Source organism: Lathamus discolor, chromosome 9 (assembly GCF_037157495.1).
Source record: "Lathamus discolor isolate bLatDis1 chromosome 9, bLatDis1.hap1, whole genome shotgun sequence".
NCBI lineage: Eukaryota > Metazoa > Chordata > Aves > Psittaciformes > Psittacidae > Lathamus > Lathamus discolor.
Window position 1 is genome coordinate 7,151,965 of NC_088892.1, and position 20,278 is coordinate 7,172,242.

General features: G+C 46.7%; 1 protein-coding gene across 1 annotated transcript in view; it reads left to right on the forward strand.

Moving 5' to 3' along the window:
• The first annotated feature begins 1,508 nt into the window (after positions 1–1,508).
• NEXMIF (neurite extension and migration factor) overlaps positions 1,509–20,278 on the forward strand; it is a 165,674-nt gene continuing 146,904 nt past the window's right edge. Inside the window, exon 1 of the mRNA XM_065689777.1 lies at positions 1,509–1,614. The gene's annotated coding sequence lies outside the window, so the exon portion shown is untranslated. The remainder of the gene's footprint in view (positions 1,615–20,278) is intronic.

The following is a 20,278-nucleotide window of genomic DNA, read 5'->3' on the forward strand; positions in this document are numbered from 1 at the left end:
TTTGCAGTGCTGAAAGTTGGTGTATGAAGCGTTCTGAATTCAGAGAGCATTGCATATGTTGCTATATGCTATTCCTGTTTTATTACTGCATGTGCACATAGGGCTCTCCGATGCTGTGAGAACAAGGACTACAGTGCTTGATAATTTTAGTCATGGTATTACCTAAATCAACTTTTTACTGTTCAGGATGAAAGGCAGCAGAACTTTGCATAAGCTTAAGTACTAACTTAAGAATGGGAACATCACAGTGAATTTAATTAAACCAATAATCCTCATCTCGTTTCTCTCCAATTGCCGTTAAAATATTCGTGTCTGGTTTGCTTTCTATTTGGTAAACAAGATGTTATAATAACAAAACTCTCCCGTAGTCCTCAGTGCAGTAACTCAGTAAGTCTGAGGCTGGCAGCGCTGGGGGTGTCACAGAGCAGAGCCTGGGCTGTGATACCAAAAGCTGTTGTGGGGTCCTGCAGCAGGGATGTGTCTGATGAGCTCTTGGGTTCGGTGCCTATTTCTCTTGCCCTCCTGTTCTGCAAAAGCAGCGTCTGGCGCGTCCCTGCCTTCCCCTGGCATCTGGCAAGTCCTGAGCAAGCTGGAGGGGAGGCAGCCTCTTCCTTTGAATGAACATCTGAAGGCAAAGCAGAGTTTTAGAAGCTGTTACGCATTAATAAGGCGATAACGAAAATAAAGCAGGAGAGCTGTTGCCACCCCTCACCCCGCTTCCCGTCTCTTTCCCAATGTTCACTTCTGGCATCTATTGCGCTTTAGGGGATTAATCCGGATTGACAGACGTGCTCGGGGACCACATCCAGCCCCGCGGCCGCACGCAGGGGGGAGCTCGGCCGGCTCCATTGTAAACCAGGGCCCGGTGCAGCCCAGCCGGGCCTTCCCTTCCCTCGCCTCGCCCCTGCTCCCGGCGCCCGTCTCCCCTGCCCGTGCCCTACCGGCGCCGCCGCTCCGGCCCGCTCTCGCTGCCCCTCCTGCTCCTTCCCCTCAGCGGCGCAGCGGCACCTGCCCCGGGCCCAGCGGCAGGTGAGGCCGCCCCGCCCCGCGCCGCCGGGTCCGAGAGCGCGGACACGCGCCCTTTATGCCCGGTGGCGACGCGGTGCGCGCTCCCGCCGAGCGGCGGGGGGCTGGGGGGGGGGGGGGGGGGGCTGAACGTGAAGCGGGGCGGGGTGGGGGGGTCCCGCGGCTGAGGGAAACAATGGCAGCGGCGGCGCTGCCCGGCACCTCCTGAATGGGCACGGGCGGACGGGGAGGAGGCGGCGGCGGCGGGGCGAGGCGGGAGCCGCCCCCTCCCCGTAGGGAGCGCGGTGCCGGGCGCGCCGCGGGGGTCCCGGCCGTGATCCGCCGCTCGGGTGCTCGGTACCGGTAGCGCTGGCTCCGCCGAGGGCCCTGAGGCGGCGGCGGCGGCGGCGGCGGTGGGGGTGGGTGGGTGGGGGGGGGAGGGGCGGGGGCCGGCGCGCGCGGGGGGGAGGGGCGGGCGCGTCCACCTGCGCGCGCCGGGGCCCCGGGCGCATGGAGCAGCGCTGAGGCGCCGCAGCCGACACCGCCTGGCGGGCGGGGGGACCCCCGGCCCCGCGCCGCCGCCGCCTCCCGCACGGGCCCGGCGCTGAGGTGAGTCCCGCCGCGGCGGCGCTTCCCCCCCCTCACACACACACACACACATACCGTGGGGAGGAGGAGGCTGAGGAGGAGGAGGAGGAGGAGGCGGAGGGGGGGGGATGCTGATGGCAGCGTCGGCCTGCGCGGCTGTGCCGGGCGCGGAGGCCTGCGGGGAAGTTGCGCTGTGGCGGCGGCCGGTTCTGTGGTGTCTGTGTGTGTGGTGCGAGGCGGGGACGGGGAAGCGGCCGCGCCGCGCAAGTTGTGGCCGCGTCCGGGTGTGTGTCCCCCACCCCACCCCACCCCGCCCCGGGGCAGGTGCCGTGCGGGGCGGGGGGCGCCGCCCCACAGCGCCCCGGGGATGCGCGGCACCCCCCGGGCCGCGGCTGGTGTGAGGCGGAGGGGGGGGGGGGGGTGCGCGCAGTGAACAAAAAATAACGGAGAATGGGGGGGGGGGGGATGGGATTTAAACCACAAAATACAAAATAAGCCGCAGCGCTAAAGTAGCTGTCATTGCGCGTGTTGGACTGGAGAGCCGGCTGGTCGCGGGGAACCGGCTCATTGTCTGAAACTCTATCCCAGCGCAAAATGCGGCTGTGAATATAATTAACCATCTGTCTGGCGAGCGGCGGAGAATCGGGTCCGTGCGGTTTTCATGCCGGTGCCTCTGTCACCGCTGAGCCGCCCGTGCGGTGCTCGCCGAGCGCGGTGTGACCTGTGTGTGCGTGGAGATGCTGGGAAGGGGGGGGAGGAGGTGGATAATGAAACCCTCGGCTCCCGAGCGAGCTGCTGCGGTGCGGTTGGTGATGCATTAACCCAAACAAGCCGTAGCGGGACCGGCGATGGAAGCGGCGGCACAGCGCAGGATGGGTGCGTGTTTTGGGGGGTCGGCGGCTGGGTGGATGCGTGAGGCCGGAGGGGAGCGATGCGCCTGTGCGAGCCGGGGCCTCAGTGAGCCTCCTGCGGGAAAACAAAACGGCTCCGTGGCTCTGGAGCCTTCGCCGAGGTTTTCCCCCCGCTTCCGCTCGACGGTTTGCTCGTCCCTTCGCCCGAAACCCCTTCGTGCAGCCAGCAACATCCTGGTATTCGGATGTGCCTCCCCGGTGCTGGAGGTACCTGCTGTTAGCGCTGAAGCAGCGTGGTAATGCGGTAACCGCGGTGCCCACAGCAAAGAGTCGGTTGGGAAGTGGATCCTGTGTGTGTGCCTCTACACACGCCGTGCTGCTCGGTTTGCCTTAGTTTAGGGAAAGGGAGAATACAGAAACAGCAAATAACAGCGGTGCTCGGGCAGGTAGGATGCAATTTAAAGTCACTTCAGCTAATACCTTGTGCAAGACCACATTTGTTAAGGTAATGTGCACCGTAAGGCAGCAGCCTTTAGTGAATCACTTTCTCAAAAACAAATACTTGACAAAAGAACCAGACCTGCTAAATGGGTAACAATTATGTAAGCCCATAGTAGGTTTTGATGTATGTCAAGTCTTTTAAATAAATCGACCTGTTCAGTGAACAAATCTGCTCTGCACCAACGCTTTATTTATATTTTTGAAGAGAATAAACCTGGCTGTGTGTTTGAGGTGGTCCCACTGAGCATGTGAACCTCCCAGCCAAGCCCTGTGGCTGCCAGTGGCACAAGACAGATCCATGGGGAGGAGGGTGCAGGAGCAGGGGGAGGGAGGGGGCACGCCGAGTAATAAGAGGGATATTAAAAACACACAAAGATGTGCGTAAGGATTCCTAGTGATAAAATTCTCACTGATCCATGGCTTGATGGAGTATTTGCTTTGCAGTGGCAATGGCCCATACAAAGCTACATTGATTTAGCTTTCTCTGTTCACGATGGCAGTTCTGGTGAATAATTATTTTTCTCCCAAAAGCCCTAACGGAGGGAAGAAAGAGAGTCCCTGCTTGGCCTACACAGTAGTACAGTATCTTTGAAAGCGTGTATCCGGCTGCAAATAAAGAGAGCCAGTTCAAGTGTTACTACACTCAGCAGAAATAAAAGGGAGGCAGAAAAGGGGAGCGACTGGCTGGCTTCCCCGTGTGCCTCGTCCCCCTTTCACCCTCTGCACCTTTGGGGGGTGCAAAGGGGGGGGATTTTTGTGGGTTTGTTTTTCCCTTTTCGTGTTTGCTATTGCCTTTTGGAGGCGAGGCTCTGTTAAACGTTGAGTCTGAGCCATGGGGAGTCTGGTTTGGGTTTAGAAAAAAGGGGAAAAGATTGTGGCCAGTGGGTTTTAACTTCCATAGCTGGGAGAGGGACAGGGAGTGAGTCTGCGTGGGGCAGTGCTTTGGTGGTGTCCTCCCTCCTTGTCTGAGATGGTGCCTCATGGATGTTTTTGTGATCGATCACGTGCACATCTTTTTCCTGTTTTGGAAAGAAACAGATGAAAAGGCTTAAATGTGGAGCACGAAGGGCCCAGGTGAGGCTTGGGGAGACAGTGTTCCCAAGCAGTGGGGTTTCACTCAGGTTGGCATCCCTGCTGTAGGGACACAACCATCCATACAGAATGCAGCAGCACCTCTTGGATAACGAGGCATTTCCATCATAATAACAAACCAACCATGCTGATTTCCTCAAGCACAACAGCAGACCATCCCCTTAAAGTTTATGCCCTGTCACAACCAAAAAGCAATGTTGGGAAATAACCTTTTCTTTGTGTGGAATCCAGGGAGGAGAGTTGTGGATACTCCAGACCTTGCCCTGCTCCTCAGTTGAGGGCTGTGCAGATGCTGCTGTGGTTGTGTTTGTGTTTGGCCATGGGAGAGGTGTGTAGTCTGAATGTTGAACAGGGTGAAATGACGAGTGCTTCTCAATAAGGGCAATTTTGGGTCTGTGAGGGAATTTAAAAACAATATTTTGAGGACTGGGAGCAAAATGATTTTTCTGTAATCCACCCGTTCCGTTCCAAGTCCTGTGTTTTCACATGGGAGATGATTGCACTTTTTTGGGTTTATGCTAGATCTTTGTGTACTTTTAGCCCTGCTTGAGTTGGCTTTATAATCATTACCTATGTATGCAGTCAGGTGCTTGAGAGCCTGATTTTGTGGAAGCTGCCAGCAGTGAGTAAATGAGGCATGTAGCATAAAACCGAGCAAGCCATGCTTTGTTGGTACCTTGCTCTTTCCTCCTTCCTTCGAGTTGGTCGTGATGTCACCTCTGCAAGGGTCTGGGCTGTTCTGGTTTAGGGCCCACCTAATTTGTATTGTGTATGTTCTGTGAGAGGCTTGGTGGGACCTCACCCGTTTGATTTTAGGACCGTTACTATGAAACATTGAATAATTACGGCGTGTTATGTTGTTGTGTAGAAAGCGCTGATGTTACAGATATAAGCATCCAGGCGATGGGCCTGGGTTTTGCCTGAAGGACAAACCAACCGAGGATAAGCTGTCCTGCTGTCAGTGCCAAAGTGCTGGTACCATCCGTTCCCTGTAAGAGAAAATTGGGAGGATTTGGTAAAGCTGAGCCGGGGTGAAGTTTGCGGGAGGAGCTGTCAGTCCTGCAGATCAGTGTTGAGCCGGCTGTGAGCCTTATCCTTCACAAAGTCATCTTAGGAACAGCAAGAGGAGGTGGCTTTAGTTCAGTTGTGGTTGGACGGTGAGGGGGTAGTGCTGGGTAGATTTGTTTGCAGTTCAGGGGAGTAGCATGTAATCTGTGTAATACTGCTTTTGTGTGCCTCTCTTGCAAATTGATGTCTGGGGAATGACATGTAGCAAAGGCTCTAGACCAGCAGGTCTCTGATATTTTTGTAGCGATGTCTTTTTATTCAAAGCAGGTGTCATGGAGATCTTTCATCCCAGGATTTCTTTCATCCCTGGCGTTTGTTAGCTTGTGTTAAAACTTTAAATCTCGAGAATTTCTTCTGTACAGAAGGTGTTCTCATACTGCTTTTGCATGGGCTGAGCTGGATGATTATGCAGGCTCCAAACAGTGATATGTATGAGCTGGATCTGTGTCTGCATTGCTACGTCAGCTCTGTGAATAAACCAGGGCTGCACCCCAGCACCCTCTGCTCGCAGGAAAGGTCTGTGCTGGGGGACACCAGGGAGGCCTGGAGTGGGCAGCAGTGGGGCTGTTGTCCCTGGGCAAAGTTTTCCTCAGAGCCTTAAGCATTCAGAAGGTGGTGTGTGCCTAGTGATGTGTGAGCTCATATTTGCAGTCTTGTTTGGTTTTAACAAAGCTCTAGAAATGCTTTTTACTACAAGATGCCTGATTTGCTTAATTTATCCAAGCTCTTGTCTTGATAGTCTCCCGTGATAGAAAATTCTGCTGGCTAATTGTTCCCTTTCACTGATCCCGTAGTTCTTTTTCTTGCTTGTGCTGTATCCTTAGAATAGGGTGGATGTGTCACTAGAAGTTTCTGATTGATCTTCTCGTTTGGATTTACCACTGTTGCTGCCGGGGAAGATGGGAGCACCAAAAGGGCTGGCGTTGCTTCTGCTTGGACTCTAGCTGATTGATTTCTGAGGGTGCTGAGGCACTGGCACAGGGTGCCCAGAGAAGCTGTGGCTACCCCATCCCTGGCAGTGTTCAAGGCCAGGTTGGACACAGGGGCTTGGTGCAACCTGCTCTAGTGGAAGGTGTCCCTGCCTGTGGCAGGGGGCTGGAGCTGGATGAGCTTCAACGTCCCTTCCAACCCAAACCATCCTGTGATTCTATGAATTTACCAAATCAATTGTAAAGCTTCTTGAATTCTCATTGTCATTGCTGTGATCCGTTGTCTCTGCAAATAGCTGTTGTTAGCCCAAGGCATGAGGCCAAGAGCATCTTAAGAGTCTGGGAGGGCTTGAGCTTGGACTTGTGGATGTCACCTTGCATGGCATTGCAATGCCAGTCTTAAGTGTATCATTGAAACTGGCAGGACCAGCGGAGGTTGGCCTCAGGCATTGGTCAGTTTTTTTTGGCAATTTCTCAGCTTTCTCACCTTGCCTCATGTAGAGACTCTGTTCTGCATGGTAGCTGCTTATGCACTGGTTGGCAGTTCGTGTTCTGGAGGTCATCTGTACTGCTTTGTGGTGCTCTCTGGTGTTGTCTGAAACTGTTACACACTTCTCCACTAAGCCAGTTGGAGATGGGAGTGTCAGGATTTCTACAGTAAAAGCAAATAGTTGAGGCAATTCCTTCCTCACCTCTCTGTTGGGGTAAGGAGCTTCTCGTGTATTAAAGCCCAAGCGTTGTCACTGTACTTTCCCTGACATGCCGAAACTGGTAAGAAGGTGGCTGATACTATGAGACCATTGCATTTTTGAGGGCATTCAAATTCCCAAATGGAGTGTACCAGTAAAGTCAGCTCTTGTGAACTATGCAGGACATGTATAGACTTCCAGGAGTGCCAGGATGTGGCTTGGTGGACTGTAGGGTACCACTCAACATTGAGCACTCCAGAGGAACTGCCTGGTCATTTCATTGCATACATGAGACCTGGGCTCTGCGGAGAGCTCCTGCACAAACTCCAGCTCTTTCTCAGTCCCTTTCTAGGTAAGGTCTCTGCCATGCGTGGGAGGTGTCTGTGGACCTGTCTACTTAGGAGAGGATCAAATTCCTTTCCTTTCACTTGGAAGGTTTTGATTGTGAATTATAGTGCAGAAGACCCAGTTGTAGAAAAGACATGCTCTGTAGCTGGATTTTGTATCCTCTACAATGTCCCAATGAATGACTTGAGTCTTTGATGGAGAAGCTGAAGCCTTATGAAGGGCCTGTTTATTTGCATTAATTATTTTTTATTAGTTACAGCATCCATCGTCCGTTGGCAGTAGAAGAGCCCAAAGTAAGAATATTAAATCTTCAGAAGTTTTTCAAAGCTTGCATTTTTCATAAGGAGCTTGTGAAGCTTCAAATCTAAAGCTTGCAAAGCCTTTTTTTTCGTTCTTCAGAAGTGCCACTGAAGCTCTTTTTTTTTTTTTTTAATTTTTAGTATTTTAGCTGAAACTATGAGTTTTATACATTAAAATAGTTCTTTCCCATCCATTGCTTTGGCCTTGATTTTCAGGTCTCTCCCTGGGTCAGCCAGATCCTCCACAAGCATTGACTGTAATCTGCAGACCAGGTGTGTGTAGCCTTTGCTACCAATTTACTGTCACTTTTCCCCTCTGATTAGGGTTTTACTCAGTGGCTGGTAACAGGCTGCAGCTCAGGAAGACATGAAAGGTGTGTTTGTTTGCAACCAGCCAGTTAGGACAATACTTGACCTTCACAGTTGTTGAATAACTTCAGAGTAATACTTAACTGCTTCACAGAAACAAGGGTTATGGGTGGGAGTTTAGCAAGTACAAAGTGAATCTGTTTGGTGTCTGTTTGGCCAGCCAGCAGCATCACTTTTCCCCTGGAGCCTGTGAGGTCATGTTTTAATAGCCTGAATATGAATTTAAGGGTCGTATCTGTATTTTGGTGGCCGTACAAGTGGATGCCTGGTTTTACTTCTTCAGGGAATGGAGCAATTGGTGCTCTTGCCTCTCTCTGAACCTTGAGGTAAAAATGAACATTGCTTTCATTCAAAGTGGTGCTGTTCTCATTTGTGTGCAGAAAACTCTTGGGGTGTGGATTATTTTAGTTATAAAAAGTTGTGATAGGTTGGGGTGTTTTTTAATGCTTTAATTACGTTACATGGACAGTTTTACTTTATCAATAGCTGTGCCTTTAACGTGAAAGGATGGGTGGAGTTTTCAGGAAGATCAGAAGGGAAAGTGTGCTGCTGACCACAATTTTTCAGGTCATATTAGAGCAAACAAACCAACTCCTCTCTTCTTGACACTGCTGGCTCTACAGGGAGCAATAATTTCCCATGGTTTGTTTATGTCTCTATCGAAGGAAATCCACTATATCAAAATCACCTGTCCATGTAGAGCCTTGTCTTAGATTCTCTGTGTGTGTGATATATTCATTTTGAAGTACATGGAGCAGACATTGCCAATTTGTGCAGAAATACAGCAGATCATGATACAAGCAGCATGGCTAATGTAGAATAGCGGAACTTAGGACCATTACTAGCCCACGGTGCCTATAAGTTTATCTGAAGGAGAGCAGCCACGTGGTGTTAACCCAGACAGGCACAGCAAATGTGGAGAAACCCATCAGCCGAAACCTGTGCAGGAAAATTAATGTGTCCTAACCCAGTAACCTTCACTGGCTTACTTGTCTTATTAGTCTGGTTAGCTTATCGTTTGATGGAGAGTTTGTGCTGCAGTAAAACCAGCTTCGTTTATTGTGCCTGGTTCTTTCATTAATTTGTGCTAATTCCCTAATCCCTTTCTTTCTGGGTTTGAAGTGGTCAGTCCCCTGCATTGCCAAGAAGGCTGAAAGGGTGAATTTTTGATTGGCTTGGTAGCTCCGTCACAGAATTTATTGCGGTATTGGGCAACACAATGTTTTGGGGCTTACCTTCAGATTATACTTTATGTCCATATACAATGTCAGACGAGAGCCACATGCCACTTACAGTTCCCCCTTCTTCTGCAGAGGGTTGTTTAAAACCTGATGCTTAATTGTCAGCAGTATATAGTGCTGCTTTTACCCTTCTGAAGCATTTCTGGGTTTGGACGAAAGATGGGTGTTGGTTATGTTGCAGCGCTGAATGTAGAGTTGGATTGCGACTGATCCATTCGCTGCTAGATGGTTTCTGGTGTATGGAATTACTGGTTCTGATTCATGTGTTAAGCAAACCCTCGTATCCCAGTCCGTCTCTCAGGTTTTTTCCTATTAACTACATGCTCTTTTCCTCCCTTGTTTATGATGTTTATAGCTCTGCATGCACAATCTGCCAGTGTGCTCGCTGGATTCCCTCACCTCAAATACCAGGCTAAGTTTAAGACTTCTTAAAGGTTAGTTCAGGATGAGTTCAGAAGTACCTTGGATTAATTTTGCAGCTACTGCGGGTAGTCTGTCAGTGGTTTGGAGGGGAAGTTCTGCAACACAAATGACTTGAGACTGTCAGCAAAAGCAGCAGTGCGGGCTTGCCTTGGGGCATTAAACCCTAACCTTCTCGATGCCAATGGATGAGTAGAAATGGTGGAAGATGGGCCCTACAGAGGGGTAGTGCTGGTGCCGCGTATTAAGTGTGACATTTCAGTGTCAAAGACAGGGAGAAGAAGAAAACACTGCTTAAATTGTGCTTTAAAGCTGTTTGTGGTATGGAAAAGTCTTCATCTGCATTGCAGTCAATAAGCTTGTGCATGGTAGAGTCCAAACACTGTGTCAGAAATGCTTAATGATCGCATGGTGCCTTAAACTTCATGTAAAAGCCTAGGGGTTATTTTGCCCATTACAATCTGTAATAAATATAAAATACATAAGATCCGCAGCTGACAATATCATCTGTGAGTTCTTGCCCTGTGTTCTGTGGGCTGATGTTGAAGTAAAAGTGGGTTTAAGGATACACATAGAGTCATAGAATCATAGAATAGTTAGGGTTGGAAAGGACCTCAAGATTATCCAGTTCCAACCCCCCTGCCATGGGCAGGGACACCTCACACTAAACCATCCCACACAAGGCTTCATCCAACCTGGCCTTGAACACCGCTAGGGATGGAGCACTCACAACCTCCCTGGGCAACCGATTCCAGTGTCTCACCACTCTAACAGGAAAGAATTTCCTCCTTAGATCCAACCTAAACTTCCCCTGTTTAAGTTTTAACCCGTTACCCCTTGTCCTGTCACTACAGTCCCTGATGAAGAGTCCCTCCCCAGCATCCCTATAGGCCCCCTTCAGGTACTGGAAGGCTGCTATTAGGTCCCCACGCAGCCTTCTCTTCTCCAGGCTGAACAGCCCCAATTTTCTCAGCCTGTCTTCATACAGGAGGTGCTCCAGCCCCTGATCATCCTCGTGGCCTCCTCTGGACTTGTTCCAGCAGTTCCATGTCCTTTTTATGTTGAGGACACCAGAACTGCACACAATGCTCCAGGCGAGGTCTCACGAGAGCAGAGTAGAGGGGCAGGATCACCTCCTTCGCCCTGCTGGTCACGCTCCTTTGGATGCAGCCCAGGATACGGTTGGTTTCTGGGCTGCGAGCGCACACTGAAGCCGGCTCATGTTCATTTTCTCATCGACCAGCACCCCCAAGTCCTTCTCCGCAGGGCTGCTCTGAATCTCTTCTTTGCCCAGTCTGTAGCTGTGCCTGGGATTGCTCCGACCCTGGTGTAGGACCTTGCACTTGTGGTTGAATACACAGTATTATATTCTGCTGTTCCGTTAGGGCTGGGCATTTGCTGAAGGGGCTGTTAAATCACACCTAAATTTGTAAGTGTCAGTAAGTGACGAGTCAAAGTGAGAACTTTGTGTAGTCACACTTAGGCAGTTTTTTTGTTATTTGTTAATACCTTCAGTCTCCCACCATGTGTTTGTGGGCAAAGCAATACCTGTGGTGGTAGCTCCTAAACCTGATCTCTGTGTCTGTTTGAATTGTTTCTTTCTGGGGCAATACAGGCTGCTTAAATAAAGAGGGGGTAGTGGAAGGGCTGGAATGAGCATTTCCAGATCTGATGGTGGTTGTGCAGGGTGCTTCTTGTAGTCCTTTGCTATCAAATGCTTTCACCCCCTGCTCTGTCTCTCCTTGAACAACTTCTGTGCACTGCATGGTAATGGAAGTCAAAGGAATTTGTTTGATGTTATTTATTCAAATCTGGAAAGGATGGTTGTGCAAAGACCAAAGCAAAATGGTTTTAGTCTGACAAATGCCAAGGGTTTTTGTTTTGTTTTTAAAGCCCAAACAAACCCTTTGGGATCCTTGGCTGGGTATATAATAGCATGAAATACACCATTTCTTTCATTTTTCTGCCTAAAAATCTAATTCTTTATGCATTTAAAGTGGGAGTTGAGGCAAAAACAGAGTTTAGCTCTGTTGACCTATATTTATGAGATGAGAAGGCTTGCTAAGTGTAGCAAGAAAATAGGGAGTGCTGTTTGTATACTCTGATGAAACGTATACCCATACTAAAACACTTTTGGGATTCTTCATTTTCATCCTGAATGTTTAAGCCCTTTCCAGCCAGATTCAGTCCGTTTGTGCTGTTTGTTACCTGTACGCTCAGACTCCCCATTAACAGAGGGGCAGCGGAGCAGGGAGGCGAGCATAAGCAAGCAAAGAGGTAGTAGTGAAAACCTCCCTGATCTCAAGGCTTAAAGGTGAACTTTTATCCTGTTTGTTTTTTTATTCTAATTCAGCCTGCTCTTTATAAAGTGCAGTTTAATGGTTATCATGCTGCTTATTGCATAACTGTGGCACAGATGTTATTTTTCTGTAATGTTGCCAGACATATTAAAAGGGAAAGGGAAGAAGGGAATTTATACTCTTTGGAGATGAATATGTGGAGCCTATTAGTCTTAAGGAAGTGTGAAGAACTTGTTAGAGCCGAAGCTGGCACACCTCTGAAAGGCTGCTGTGTGGAGTGGAGCTCTTCAGATCAAGAACGAGTGTTGTATCTTCTGAGTTTGTTGTATGTGTTATGAGATAGCCTAAAAAAATCAGAACTCAGTGGAGAACCTGCCTGCTTAACGTTTAGGCTTAAATAGTTTGTGGAACTGAGACCAAATCCAAATGTATATTTAATAAAATAGATCTTGTCCAAAGTTCAGGTTTGCAGGTTAATCAGCAATAGTGCTTGGAGTTAAGGGATGGGAAGATCCATCATTCAGCATGGGTAGTACTGAATGTTTAAGTGTTTATATTACTGCAGCTGAATCCAACACCTTTATTGTTGCTTTCTTACGATGATTTGACTGAGGAAATGCAGTTAGAAATACACTGGGCTTCAGCAGAAGGAAAATTTTCCTGCAGGCTTACCATTTCCTGATGGAATAGGTATGAGAACATAAAGTCGTCTCCTTTTGGCATTTCCCACAACATTAGAAGTTTTAAGTAGTAGAAATGCAAACAACTAAAGATGGAAATGGTAAATGCTGTATTTATATTTATTTATGTATAATAACAAAACTCTTGGTGTTTCAGATCAGCACAGTGTGCCTTGATTCACAATGTATTTGTGTGTTAAGCACTGGATAAAGCTCCACAACCCACCTCTCCGTGCTGTGTGGAGGAGCTCAGGGAGAACTTAATGACCTGCTAGAGATGCAGAATGAACCCAGACCCCTTGCCTTCCCAGCCCTGGTTTGTGCAGGGTAATAGGGTAATTGTGATAAAGTGATAAGGGGGAAATAGGAGAGAGTAGGGGAAATGACACCTCCTGTCACTGAGTGTCTTTTTGAACTCTTGGATTAAAGACGATTCAAATTATTCACTTAAAAGAACTTGCAAAAAGAACAGGTGAACACTCATAAAAACAAACAGGAGGAAACCTGAGAGTATTTTCTACTGGTTTCTGCCTAGGGCAAAATATTTTGGTTTGATTCCTGCTTTGCTTTTGTTGTTGCCTTTGCCCTTCCCCTCTGCTGGGTTACCTACTACAGGAAAGAGTGAATTAGGCAAAATAAAGCATAAATTATAGCTGCAGAAGGCAGGTGCTGCTGTGCGAGTGTAGGATGATGCAGAGGCTCGGGTGGAAGTTCTGTGACAGTCCTTGTTGTGCCTTTATTCCTTACAGCTGTGTCGGTGCTGGATGTCACCATCCTGGGTGGGAGAGGGCATCTCACCTGTTGGACAAGGCTTCCTTGACTGGTGGGGGACAAAGCTCCTCCAGGGGCTGGACATCTTCTCCCTTTCCGTTGTCCAGTGACAGCCGTGGCAATGTTCAGTGTGTAGCGCACTGAAAACTTCCTCTTCAGGCAAAAAACAGCTGGAAAATCTTAGTCTAAACTAGCAGGTTTGTGCTAATGCAAGCTGTGTTTACTCTTGAAAACTCAGTTTATTAAACTGAAGGCTGCAGAACTCGAGGGATCAGTGGTGCTGCCTGAGCAGCACCTTCCGCGCTGCACAAGCCATTTTTCAAAATTACTTTTTTAATTAAAAGTTGTATCAGTTTAATGCGAGTTAAAGGCAAGTTCAGAGGCTTTAACGTTGTCAGAAACAAGCAGGGGTGGCAGAAACCTTCTTTTCTCCCTTTTTAGGTTTATCCAAAATGGTGACTGTATATGCAAAGAGAGGGGAATCTCCTTCTGGGCATTACGCTTGAGGGGTCGTGGGGTGAAGGTCTTTATTGATTATCAGTCGGGTTCCACTGCTGTCACCCTCAGAAGGAGCTGCACAGAAGCTGAATTGGAATATGAGCATAAGGAAAACAAGGAGGACTCGAGGTGCAGCAGGGGAAAGTCAATACAGAGCTTATTTAAATGTCAGCTGCCTGGAAGAGCTCTGCTCAAAAGCTGTAAGGAGAGATTAGGTCTAAGACATAATGCATGAGTGTGTAAGGAAGGGAGGCAAGATTGCTGAGCAAGTCAGGTGCTGTGGGGAATGCGTGCGAAAGGAATATATTAAGGAGGAGGAAGGAAGAAGAAACTGCTGACTGAAAATTACATCTGACAATTAGTTTTGAGCAACTAATGGGAGAAGCACGTGGCTTTTGGACATGGGAAGGCTGTGCTCGTAGCTGGTGGGCGATCTGATCGTTTTAACAGCATTATTCATCAGTACAGTTGATGGGGATAAGCAACACTCATTACAAATCTGTTTACTACATCTATATATTGTATTTATTTTCTGAATTGTATGTGCAGAGTATCTCTGTAGGCATAGGACTTCTGGAATTTGAGTGACATTGGCTAAATAAAGTCAATAGGCCAGGGCTGTAATTGTGTGGCATTTGACAATGTGACTGGATATACATCTGGGGAGAGTTTGAGCCAAAAAAGTCTGTGTTTTGTAGATGAATAGCCTTATTCTGAATTTTGCAGCCATTTCATTTTGGAAAGTTAGCCACTAATGTTGTAATAAGTAGTTGTGTAATGGGTGTGCCTGAAATAAAATTAGGTTGAGCACTCTTGGACAAGAAACATTATTAAGGGTCAACCTCCAAAATTTAAACCCAAACCAAGTTACACATAGGTTTTGTTGGTGGGGTGAGTAGGACATCGAAAGCATTTCAGTTATGAAGTCTCAGATGGAAGGCCTGTTTCCCTCTGGTCCTTTGCTCCATGGCTGAGGAATGCTCCTGGTTCAGGTGGTGCTGAGCTCCAGCAGTACATTTGAGTGATACTTTATCGCTGTGGAATTGGTGCTGTCTCATGATGGTGAGCAGTGACCTCAGCTGAGTTTTTCAGTCCCATCTAACATCAGTGTGATACACTGCATCGTGATGTCCTCAGTATTCAGGCAGGCCTGGGTGAGGATGGGGTGAACCCTGCTGTGCTGTAGGCCACTGCAACCCAGCCAAGTTTGAATGAAGTTCAATGTCTTTATCTTCAGGAAGGTGAGTGTCTTGTGCAGATGATAGCTAAAAGACCGAACAAGTCTTCAAGATCAAGGCTGTAGCCGGCAGCATTGCTTCCTTGGCACGGCAAGACTTTGTAGTCTGAATCCACTCTTGAAAAAGGCTGTGTCTTGGAACAAGTGCTTGCCCAGGACAGTCAGACCATGAGCATCGGAAGGAAGGACAGCTACAAAACAAGGCTGGTTTGGATGCGAGGGGTGTTTCTTTGCCTTTGCCATCTAACACAAACATGTAGCAACATGTATACTAGTCTTTGTATTCTCATCAGTCATGTTATGGTCGTCTTTGCCACACTGACTGCAAACACTGTTTATTAAAACTCCTCACAACCCTTGCACATGCAGGGAGGATAAGGGAACAAATAACATGATGGGCATTATTTGCACTGTTTAATGCTCTTCTGAGCAGAAGAACTCATTTACACTAAAAGATACTTTATGTAATGCGGAAAGGAGGATGACCAAGTGGGCTGGGCAGGCAAGTACTTAGCAGGTGGGATGTGAGCCTATGCTCTGAAGCAGTGGGCTTAAGTTACTGACCCCTCTCTAGTATTAGCTTTTATTTTCTGAAATGCACCATGGCAGTAGCACAGTTGACATTTAAAGTGCACAGGTGTCACTTAGAGGTCTGAGCACATGAGCCAACAGAGTTCCAGCCCTAGCACCAACGTTGACTTCTCTCTTAGTCATATGACTATGCCATCATTTTTGTCTTGCTTGCCCCACTTTTTGAATGGGATTATTACTAAGGATGTGCTTGCTTCCCAGGAGTGTTGTGAAAATTAGTTAAGGTCTGAGGAGTGTGTGAAGTCTCTCAGTGTTGATCTTTATCACAACTACTGCTTTAAAGCCACTTTTCTGTTTCTTTTAGCAGAAATATTTCCTCTCCTGCTAGAGTCTTCTCACATTTTCCTGTTGCTTGTGTGCAGTATCCCATGGCTCTTCCAGTATGCATAAATTCTTGCGAAACGTTGTATTTTCTCCTGTATTTGAGATTCATATTTTCAGTATGTGTGTTATTACACAGAATATGAATAGGAGGCAAAGAGCCTTATGTTGATGAAGCTTCATGGTTGCTGCTTTCCCAGCTGAGCAATGTCTGTGGGTCATGTATGCATTGACACATATTTGCAATGATGCTCCATCGCATCTATTTAAAGAAGGTGTTTAGACCGGGAGGATCCTTACAGCTCTTACAATGTTAGCTGTGTCTTTAGAGAAAGCTGAGAAGCAGACAGGCTAACAGGAGTACAGGGGGATGGACCTGGAGATGTGAGATGAGATCTTGAGAGAGAAATGCTGCCCTTATCTCCAGTACTGAGACAAGGTGGTGACCACAGGCATGTTCTTTAAGGACGAGTAGCTCCAGTGCAACTGCAGTCAAAGCCTTTTGGACCAGCCAACTGTTAGACTCTCTCGAGTGAAACAGAGCCTGCATGTTTCAGATTGCATACTCTTTTGCTGAAAAAATAAGGCAGCCTTTCACAGTTTGGCCTGTAAAACTTTCTTCCCTTTTATATGACATAGAGGAGCCATTATGCATAATTAAAAGTTTGATGGTATTCTTCTGAAGACTTCTGTTCCAGTAAAAGATAGAGAGCTCTTTCTGCAGGTTACTTTTGGCCAAGACTGATTTCTTGTCCAGAAATTACCTCTTTTAGCAGTTTCTTCAAAAAGCATCTGGGGAGTCAGTTGAACCAAAACCAAGAGGGGGTAGAGTTCAGAAGAAAAACCAGACGTTTCTTGGAGGGCATCCTCCAAGAATGCAACACGTGTTGGTCTAGGTTGACTGTAGGTGGTATTGAAATCCTTGCATGTGACTGGAAGTTAGCCTGAAGATGGAGAGAACAAGGAGATAAATACTGGGAGGAGTGAAGAATTTACTCCTGTAGGGCAAGAAAACACTGTACCTTCTCCCTTACAGCGCTCACCTAAAACGCCCCAGTTGCTTTCCCCTCATGGACCTCTTTTGTCCTCCTTTACTTGTCTTCAGCATCAAAAGCTGCATCCCCTGAAGGTTGTCTCTCTTCTGGTATCTGAGTTCACACAGGGAATGAGATGAAACAAGGCAAACCTGGTTCTAATAGCTCTCTTCTAATTCAGCTGCATAATGGAGATGAGCAGTACTTACATAACAATATCCTGGGATGTTAATAGATTTAATAACCCAGAAAGGTGGGAAGAGGTTCTGAATTACCTGTAAAATGGCATCTAACTAATGAAGTTTACTGGAAGCTCATCTCTTTGAAGAAGAGTCAGATGGTAGGCGCAAGACTTCTGCATATGCTCAGAAGAGCAAACAAAATGAAGCTGCCTGTCCTAATTGGAATATATCTCCCATAGGTCTAAGGTGCTGTTGGATTATGCCAGTTTTACATGGGCTTCTAGTTAAACTCTTGGAAAAGCGTAAACAACAGAGTTCTTTAGATCTATTTATTTTTTCCAAGTGTAGATATGTACCAGGCTTGGGGATTATAACTCTGTATGTGCCCGATGAAAACAATCAGTTCATTAATGCTGTTTTGTTAGACCTTGCCCCCCTCTTGCCATGGTGATAAGGGACCTTAATTAGATCCCAGAACAAATGCTGGAGAGCTTGACAAAAAAGAGAAACATGGGGAGGGGGTGGAGAAATACTGCGATGTTGTTAGCAGATATATGCAGAGAGCTGCATCCTGCAGCGGGGAGACTGTGTTCTATTGAAAACATTGGTTTTCTTTCCCAGGAATAGAGCTGGTGCTGGTAGGCTGTAAGCATCTGCAGACAGTGTGTGGAATTGGTATTGGCAGCCTTATGTATGTCAGCTCGTGCTCCTGGGTGTGGGCATGTGTCCATCTGCAAGGAGACCGACTGAAGGAAGCACTGCCGACAGAGGAATACATTAAAAATGTATTCCTAAATCTAGGCTGGATGCTGGTGATGTTCCCTGATGGGAAGTGGCCAAATCATTGGGTTGATTCATATGTTTGTGTGTTAAGAAGAAAATGTCTGTGTGGGGAGGGGTGGGAAGGGAGGAGAAGGATAAGAATTCGGAGGATGTTCATGAATATCATCGGCAGCGCATAAATGAACGGGGGGGAATTATAATGTGAAGCAATGAACATGAAGGCTGGCAGATAATGTTAGCTTAAAAAAGGAAGAGTTTTTGGTATGGAGCAAAGCATGTGAATTCAAAAAAGCAAGCGTGCAGAAACACAGGCATCAGAAGCGTGCAAGTTCTGGTAAGAAATGTTAGAGCCCTCTGCTTGTTTTGTGATTACTGGGTGCTCAGGTTACACCTTCAAAACTTCCTGCACTGTGTTTTGAGGTAGAATATTAACTTCAAGTTAGGAGCTCAGCTCTTTATTAACTGCAGTTCCAGTCTGAAATCAGAGGACTGTGGCTGTTAGTCTCATACCTTGGTCTCTGATCTGAAACCCATTGCCTGTGTAGTCATACTTCATAATTATTCCTCACTTAAATTACCTTTCAATAACCTAAAATAAGATTATCTCCTCGAGTCTCTCATCGGAAGTGTGTTTTCCAGGTCATAAGACAATTGTTCTCTGAGCAACTAATTTATTAAATTTACTTTTTGAAAGATTAATTCAGTATTTCATGTCAGATTTTCTGTATGGCAACATACACATCTTGGTGCACAGCTGAAGAGGTTTCAAGCAAAATTTATTGCATTACAAGATGATGCATTAAAGGCAACCCTGTTGTCAAGGTCTATCAGGCAGTTTAAAGTCTGGAACTGGGTATTTGTCTAGCCAAATACTGTAGCAACTTTTAAGTCAGAACAAGGTGTAATTCCTGTATTTTTAAGTTTATGCTTCTGGAAAGCATGCAGCAGAACTGCCAACATGCTGGTAAATAGATCAAAAAGCAAATCCAGATGCCTGTGGACCTGTGTATCATTTAAATGCATTATAGTAGGTGCTAAAGTAATAGCGTGAGAGGTGACTGTAGTCTGTGAGTGAATACAGACCTGTCCATCAGCCTTGATTATGTGAGAGTAGCTTTTGTATTTCATAAAAGCTGAATGCATTTAGTGAAGCAACAGGAGCAAGACTTTGTCTTGTTCATGGTCCAAAGCATTTGACTTGCTTGGGTAATGCTGTTTAACAGGAGGTCTTGAATTTATGCTCGTTAAGAGGCAAAAAAAGAGAGTATTTTCTGTTTTGGTAGACACTTTTTGGTACAAATTTTTATTTGCTGGTCCCAGGGTAAGTTTTGTGGAGCAAAAAGATTTCAGTTGTGATAGTTTGTGCAGATTCCTTCTGGGCTGGTTGTGTTTGGCCTGGGATTTAGTTATGAAGAATTAAAGATCTCAAGGTATGATGGTGATGTATATCCTGCTGGGTTGGGTTCAGCAGTGTTGAAACGGGTTCATTTTAGCAAAGGTCACTGTGTTTTGACTGAAATGTGTGTGGGAAAGAAGACGATTTGAAGATAGTTCGGTGCCCAATTTCTTATTTCACTCTTGCTATGTGTTTCCAATACCCCTATTCAAGATTTTCATTCAAGGTTAACCACATCTCCTCTACGGTTCTTGCTGTCCTTTGAAAACCCTAAATGTAATAATTTTTTAATTTACCCAGAGAACATGATGGCCTTGGATGTCCAGGACTCTCCAATATTAGTTTCTGTTTTGCAGGAATTGAAAACAGGCTCCTTATTGGAACTGAACAGAAACTGAGGTTGTTCAGTGTAAGTTTTCCACTTTTCCTTTGCAGGCTGGGGGTAACTGGTATAAGGTTGAACAAGTCGCAATTACAGGAAGGTTCTAGAGGCAATTTCATGGGTGCTTAATGGAAAGGGATTACAGATAAGTACATGTAAGATAACTGTAGCTTAAGTAACATTAATAAAATGAGACATAAAGGTAAATGAGGGAGAGGAGACCTGAATTGTCAAGTGGATGAGTTGGAGGAATGGTGATGGGTCAGCAATGGTACTGCTGCCTGGCACTTGATGGGAGTTCAGTATAAACTAGTGACTTCCCTGCTCCGTAAGCCTGTGGCCCACAAAATTGTTGTCAGATAAGCACTGCTGCAGAAAAGAAACCCATAAGCTCATGCTTTTATGGATTATAGTGTTGTTAGTAGTAAATAATACCATTAAAACCAACACTTTTCAGACAGATGCTTCAGGAACAGTGAATATGATCTGTGCATCAGTGAAATCAGTGAATTTGTGAATCAGTGAAACAGTGAATTAGATTACTACAGAATCTAATGGAAGGTTGCAGTGCGTCTGGAGCTGGTGTAGAAGTGACTGCTGGTGACCTATGATGAAACCAGAACAGCGTGTTTGGAAGTGGCCTTTATTGTTTCTAAAGCTGCAGGAATTGCTTCCATGTTGTGTTTGGTTGAACATCTTGTAG